The 8,491-nt window shown below is 35.4% G+C and overlaps 1 protein-coding gene across 1 annotated transcript in view; it reads left to right on the top strand.

Annotated features, from left to right (window-relative positions):
- Window positions 1-8,491, top strand: part of LOC111060672 (gastrula zinc finger protein XlCGF17.1-like) — a 458,016-nt gene that overhangs the window by 43,313 nt on the left and 406,212 nt on the right. The window lies entirely within an intron of this gene.

Raw genomic sequence — 8,491 nt, forward strand, 5'->3', positions numbered from 1 at the left:
CAGAGTGATTCATAATTATGGTAAAATATATTTTAATACGTGATAGTAGAGGTAAAAATAAGAAAAAAAGTTCATATAAACATATATCCATAAACGCTTCATTAGCGAGCTATACAGAGTAAAGGATTTTGCCCGGAATTCAGTTCCTCTGGTGAAATACACAGAGCACATTTATGCAGGCAGACCTCGATCTACTATGACTGTTGAGTTAGAAGAACAAGTTCTTAATGAAATTTATGAACAACCAGAGAAAAGCACAAGAGAATTGTCAGTGCAGTTTAATGTGAATCAATCCATTATTTGAAGGATACTAAAATAGCAGCAATATCATCCATACCACCTCCAGAAAGTTCATACTCTATTGCCACGAGACTGTGCTGGTATTTGCCGATGGTTTTTAGTAAAACTTGTTTACCCAAACTTTTTAACAACCGTTTTATTTACCGACGAGGCACTCTCTACAAGAACAGCTATCGTTAACGTCCACAACCAACATATTTGGGCAGCTGAGAATCCTCATGCCATCAATCCTAATCTTCCACAACATCAGTTTTCAGTAAACATTTGGGCAGGAATCATAGGAGATCATCTACTTCTGTTTGAGCTTCCTTCCAGGCTTAATGGCATAATCAACTAGTCTTTTGGTATGAGTTTAATGTCATTTAGATATGCTACTTTCATATAAAAAAAACTTTACATAAAAAACCGAATATTTTATTTTCAATCAGCTACAACTTATGAGTTATCAGTTCTCTCCTCATAAAACAGCAAATTTTTGTGGTGTAATGTACTACATAAGAATAAATTTTATTCAACTTTTATTTGAATTTAGTTTACACAGCTTACATTATTCTTTTCCAGAATTAAATTCTCTACAATTTTTAGTGCGAAAAATTATTTGTTTACTGGTCATTAAAGAAAGTTATTGGGCATCAAACATAGAAGTCTATGTTTTTCTACTTAGATTTTTTGCATATTTCAACTTTTTTCTCAAAAACTACTCATACTACAGCTTCCAGACTAGTTTTATTCAATTTTTCAGATATTTTTCCATATGAATCCAGCATAAGTTTTTCAAAAACCAGTCCCTAAACAATTCAGCATCTGTGTATTCACCAGAGGAACTGAATTCCGGGCAAAATCTTCCACCCTGTATAGCTCGCTAATGAAGCGTTTATGGATATATGTTTATATGAACTTTTTTTCTTATTTTTACCTCTACTATCACGTATTAAAATATTTTACCATAATTATGAATCACCCTGTATTATAATTTCCTCTTTTGTTATAAATTGTCTATGCTATTGTACTTCAGAGCGAAGCTCGATACCCCGAAATTTTTTTATGGTGCTCAATAATATTAAGATATGATTATCGACTTATTTCAACATGTTCTATATTCTTCACTCTTCAAAACATGCGTCTTATTTGTTAACTATCAGCTGTTATTGTAGCTCCCCAAGACAACTCATTGACAGGTTCAAAACAAGCAACCCTAACACTTTCACTGACTCCTATTCTATCGCACACTACTGACTCAATGACTCTGGAATGTTGTCTTGCTATCTCACATGAATGGTAGGCTATGGATTGTAGGCACCTATTGAGAATACCCATAATGGCCGGGACACTCATATCCGCACCGAGCCCGCGCCGCGATACGGCCGAGTGTCGGATGTACTACGGAAAGTGAGAAAACAAATGCTTTCAAATGTGTAGGAACACATACTACTGCACCACGTCAGCACCGTCACCGTGTTTGAGCCGTGCCCGCGCCGTCACCAACTAGTTCAGTTTACTTTTTGACGGTGACGGTGCGGGCTCGTTTAACATAGAGTGAAAAACTATTTCAGAGTATTTCTGGGTATTCAGTTATTGGAGAGATTTTTCTCTATTGGAATTTTCCAGTTTTGTACGATTAAAGAGATGATAAATATGATTGAAAAATAAGTTAAACCAAAATTAAAAGTATAACCAAATAATAAGTTAAGCCAAAGGTATAATAAACATAATATAGACTAGTAAATAATAAAATGGACAACAAAAAGTATAAATGAAGGAACACGTGACTGTGTTTTAAATTTCAAATTTGAAACTAATAACGTTTAGATAAGGCAGAAGATAACAATTTTATTGCTGATATATATTTATGATACATTACTGATTGTGGTATTCTTATGCACCGAAATATATACCAGCACTATGATTCTCATCTTCTGTGTCTACAGGTAATTAGTTTAAAATTGAAAATCTAATTTATTGTATTATTGTGATGGTGAATTAAGATAAGAGTTCAATGAATATAATCTAGAGCTAGAGATTTTCAAAAAAAAATTTTTTAAGATGAAAAAATATCCAAATATCTAACTTACACTTGTATAATTCTACCCTCATTATACAACTTGGAGAACTCACTTATTCACAATAATTAATTCTGAACATGATTTCTCAGTAATTGTTAAATTTATTAAAGGGAGGAGGGGGAATACTAGCAAAAATAGAAAACCATGTCCTTCAGCCAAAATACATATTTGTCATTGTAAAAGTGTACAGTAATTCTTTAGCGATGACTCGAGCCGCCACGGCTAGATCACATAAATTTTCAATATAGGAGGTTCTTGATATAAAAATCTATTGCACAGGGTCTCATTCCTGGGAAAACTAGCTGAAGGACATGAAAAAGAGAAATCTATCCTTCTAGGAACAGCTGATATGAGACTGTTTCATAATCAGTTGTACCACTATAAAAGTGAGATGTTATTATTCCAGCTGTATGACCCAGTAAATACAATCTATTTCAATCTGCAGATTTCGTGTAAGGCCAGTTACAGAGCTCGACCGGCCGTCAGTGCACCATCCTGACCATAAGCATCGATGAATCAGTTTTACACATTCAGAGCTCGACCGACCGTCAGTGCGTACCTATGCACCATCCTGACCATACGCATCCATACATCATCAGTTTTTCTGACTCACAAAATGGACGCCTTTACAGATTGTTCAATTGCAGCTTATTATCTTCGTAAACGAAAGATTAAAAGACGTAGATATCAAGTTCACCCAATGGTTGCCCAAAGAGCATTTCAAAGGGAATTCAGTACCATTATTTACATTATTGCTTGGGGTGAAGATAAATTTTTCAACTACCTCAGAATGTTCATCAGAAATTTTGATGAGTTATTTCGAGCTTGTATCACCATTGGGAATACTTGCAGTCACTTTAAGCTACGGATCAAATAAATATTAATATAATACATGATTTTTTCAATAAAAAATTTAGAAATGATTGAAGAAATGTATAGAAAAACTCTGAATTCAAATAATGACACTATTAATTGAATTCATTCATTATGCTATTCAATTCAATATCAGCTGATTGTCGGGCAGAGGTGTCAGCACATTGGTTATGTTGCGATCGGGCTACTGATCAGTACAGCTCTGAAAGCTTCTATTCGTTTCAATAGCACGTCAGTCGACCGATGGAACGGATGCGCACGAGCAGCTCTACCGATGGTTTTCGTATGCAGTATAAAACGCACGGTCCTGACCGTGCGCATGCGTGCCGTCAGTCCTGCTCTGTACGGATACATTGAGATTGAATATCTATGGAAAAGACAAGCGCGACTGACTTACGCACTGACGGTCGGTCGAGCTCTGTAACCGGCCTAAGGCCGCACGAGCGCACATAGTACGCCCCTTGCAACTGACTTTTTGCGGCCGTCGCCAGTGACACCACACGAGCGTTGAGTGTGGTGCGTCAACGTAAGTTGGCTTTACGCAATTGAACCAGATGAAGCAATAACTTTTGCATGTCTCGACGAGCATTGTAGCATTTCTGCGCAGTTCAAAAATCACTGTCCGTTACGACTTCTGTTACTTGGTACGCACGTACCTCGTGTGTTGTCACCAATTCACTTCTATTTATTTCTACAATGGACGTAAAACAGTAAGTTGCAACGGACGCACTTTGTGCGCTCATATGAGCCTAGCCTAAAGGTGTATTTTCGTTTGTGCGTAAACTTCCGCAGTCGATGACGACAAGCATTGTTCACATCCATATTGTCCAAATTTCAAGTGTGCTAAAACAGCTGACCAAATAACTTTTCATCATTTATGTTTATTATTCAAGAATAAAAACATTTCTAATAGTATCAACATAATATTGCCATTTGAAAGTATAAACTCAACCACACCTATTAAAACATAATTCAACAAAATCTTTCAGGTTATTTAGACAAATTGAAATCTACCCAATCTGAGATTCTCACACTGTTAGGCTAGCTTCACATGCTTTCGGTTTCAATCGGTTCAGTTCGGCTCATTACCGAAAACGAATGAGGCTTTCAAACATGTCAGGTTTTAATTCCTACGGTTCTAATTAGGTATTTTCTTCTCAAGCACTGCTGTGTTTAGATTTTCACAGTTCATGCTGGTATATTTAAATATAACAGTTGGTGTTAAATTGTAAGATGTTATTTCTTGAACAACAAAATTTTAAAGTTAATTAAAAATTCTGAATTATTTGAATAGTTTCTTTTTGATTATGTTAATTTTGGAAGTTCAGAGAGATTATTTTTTTAATTGAAAATTTGTTCCTTGTTTTGACACATGGTATAAAAAACTTCATCTCTTCTCTCCATTGATGCAATCATGTAATATTCATGGAAAAATAAAAATTCTCCTTAAGTTTTAATTTATATCTTTCATATTTTTCTATCATTGAGAAAAAATGTTTCTGTGAATTAACAGAAATGAATTGACCATATGATTTTGACTTGGAAAATTTTGAAACAGATAATCACAATATCAGTTTAAAATAAAAACAAAAAAGGCAAGCTTGTTTAAAAGACTTTGTTTTTTCCTGTTTCCCTAGCAACAAATTCGAATTTAATGAAACCTATAATTTGTGTTGAGGGGGCGTTCGGTGCTATGCGGTAGCTATTCGGTACCGAATTCAAACCGAATCATCGTTTACACTTATTGGAATTTGCTGAAAACAAAACGAACCGAACCGAAAGTGTGTGAAAGTAGCCTCTCGCTAGCAACGAATTGAAACCTGATGGAATTTATTAGAGTCAAGTGGGCGTTCAGTTCTATGCGGTTTCTATTCGGTACCGAATTCAAACCGAATTACCGTTTCACACTTATCGGAATTTGCCGAAAACAAAACAAACCGAATGAGTGTGAAACTAGCCTTATGGTCGACGGTCCGACGACGGCATTTACACACAAACGAAAACCAAGCTTCAAACGTAACAATATTCTCAGCTTGAAAGGAGAAGAAGAAGAAGAGAAAGATGGAGAAGAAACCTCATTTCAATCATCTTCATCATCTATTCCTCTATCCATTCGCAATCGCAAAAATGAATGTAATGAGGGAATAGGACAAAACTGAACATAAGAACTCCTATTCCCCAATTATATTACATTAATTTTTATTGTTTATTCCTTAATTCTCTATCCATTTGCAATGGCAAAAATGAATGTAATGAGGGAATAGGACATTCTAAACATAATAATTCCTATTCCCCAATTACATTCATTTGTATTTTTTATTCCTCAATTTGTACAAAGGTTTGTACAAAAATGTGAGCAAATATGAAGGTTATAGATTCATCGATATCAATTGAGTACAAATACCATAATATTTATTGTTAATTAATATAAATTTGGTGTTTTGTATTGAACGACCTACCCAATTCATAACCTAAAATTTGAAAAACAAGGTTAAATTCCCACTAAATTTGAATACATTTTTGAAACATTTGAATTGACTTGCATTTAACGTTACACATTAACAATAACAAATTATTAATAAATAAATTAGCCTACACAGATTCAGCTCACTAGAAAACAAAGTCATTGAATCAACTCCTATTTTATAGCACTTCTTTCCTTTAACTATTCACATTTGTTCACAACAAACAACTTGGTAAGGAATGATTAGAAACAGGGTTGCCAATCCTAAAAATGAATGTAAGGATGTTTTGAAATCGATAGGAAGAAGTGAAAATCGAACATTTTGATATATCGATAAAAAATGACCCACTCTGTCGCTGACCGCATCTGTCGGGAGGTGTAGAAATGAAAATCGACCGCATTTGTCGCCTCATGACACGACAATTGCGGTCAGCTCAGGAATGTGACCCACTCTGTCGCTGACCGCATTTGTCGGGAGGTGCAGGAATGAAAATCGACCGCATTTGTCGCCTCTTGACACGACGAATGCGGTCACCTCAGGAATGTGACCCACTCTGTCGCTGACCGCATTTGGGGTTAGCCCAGTTTGTCGTCGGTCTCAAATGTGTATCGACCCACTTTGTCGTCGACCCACTTTTGAACATCACAACCAGAATACGATTTTCGTTCGGTGGGATCAAGTAGTGGTGCACCAGTCACGTGCTTTCTGGTTACTGCTCACTTCGCCGAAGCCGTACATGCACCGTAACCTCCCATGAACACAATCAAAGTGATGCATCTTTAATTAAGGTCTTTGGATTTGTGAGTGCACCGAGACAGCGCCATCTTTGTAGAAATTAAATTTACCGCTAATTTCAAAACACTAATCTTGAATTGATTGATTTGATCTGATTATTGCTACTTTTGTTCTCATATTAAAAACATTCCATCAAATCACTTGAAAGGAATCTTTAATCATCATCTTTATATTCAAAAAAAGTGTAATGTTTCAAGATTTCACAAATTTGAATTTATTCAAAACACTTACATGTTTTACAAATATTTGTACAATGTAATTATTATATAGAAACAGTATCATGATAGAAAAAAATAACTTCAGTATAGCTTAACAGCTGTGGTTGAAGTTCTACACTGGTGTACACTGGTGATTGTTCTGTGAACAGTAGACCTCACGCAGTTTTCTCATCTACAAGTAACCAATGTCACCTGTTTGAAATGTTAACAAACTCAGTTCACGTTTGAATTTACATTCATTCATTTCCGTGATACAACACTACCTCCGTAAACAAAGCCATAGTGCATTCTGGTGACGTCATCGCACGTAGGGCTTCTCACTACCTCCTACAGTGGTAGTAGGCTACTACACTATAGTGAGGTCCACGTTATAATGGCAGTATATAAAGATAGAAGAATAGCGATGCCGATTCTCTGCATTAATTAATTATATTTCTACACTGTCAGAAACATAATTGGTGTCATTTTGGACCTAGAAAAGGATAGTACCACCGGCTTTGTCGAATTATAGACAAGGATAGCAATACCAACAAAGTTGATCAAATACTGTCATTATAACGTGGACCTATCTATAGGGTTTGATATTTTCTATTTGAAAATGGCAGATTAGCTTTGCAATTCAATCAGTCTTGATTTTTCAGACAATAATGTTGTCTATAAGTATATACTCTTGAAAAATAATTTATTTTTGTCATTTCATGTTACAATATGAGCCACATAATATGAATAGAATAAGTTTTAGCTGGTTCTATTCAAAATACAATACTTCGAAACATTGAATTAATGTAATCAGAAACTCATAGATGCCTCATCATTGAATTGAAGGATGATAAATGCTTCTGAAAGTCACAAATAGTAACAGAGATTGATTCATACAATAATTAGTGTTATCCGTATTTATGTGCAGATCATAATTATGTCATTAAACATAGCATATAATGTACTATGGAAAGCCGTAATCATTACAGGTTTCTCATTCATATTGAATCGAGAAAATATACTTAGCCTACTTATTCTGTTTCATATCCTTATTCTGTTTATTTCTGAGTTTTGCAATTCTGAAAATTTCCTGGTCTGTACCTGCTTCTTCCAATCTATTGTACATATCCTCTCTAGCTGCCGCCCGCAAGCATGCAACAATCCTTTTAGTCAGCTTCTTAGCAGCAACATTTTTGGCGATCTGACTCTTATTTTGATGTTTGCCAGGTTTTGAAACTCAACTTCTACTCTCGCAGAAATGGTTTTACATTTTCAATCCACCAGTTGGGGTCTTTTCCATATTTCAGAAAACCTTTGCTAATACCTAGTACTTCTTTAGCTGTATCTTTTGTGTGCTTTTGGAAATCTTTCCATACAATGTTTACATCTTTTCCTGCTGTGTTACACGTTTCCAAAAACCCTGCAACTTTTGATGCCAGAGCTCTTCCTTGAGGCTTTTGAAGATTAAACCATTTTATCCTCGGCTCAGCTTTCTTCCTGAAACCGTTTTTCCACTGCGGTAACTTTAAACATGCCACCAACAGTCGGTGTTGTGTAGTGAGAGGTTCACCTGGGATAATCTTACAGTCTTTAAAGTATTTACGCATTGGGCTATCACACAGGATGTGGTCGATTTGAGATGCATTTGCAAGAGAAATGCCAAACCGTCTACTTGAATCTTAGACCTCACTTCGCACGGTCAATACAATTATAATAGGTGATACAGTGGATAATACTATTAGTAGGGATGAGTCAGCTGTTAAATTTTAAACGAATACTACTTACATGCAAATAAGTT

The sequence above is a fragment of the Nilaparvata lugens genome, chromosome 14 (genome assembly GCF_014356525.2).
Source record: "Nilaparvata lugens isolate BPH chromosome 14, ASM1435652v1, whole genome shotgun sequence".
Lineage (NCBI taxonomy): Eukaryota > Metazoa > Arthropoda > Insecta > Hemiptera > Delphacidae > Nilaparvata > Nilaparvata lugens.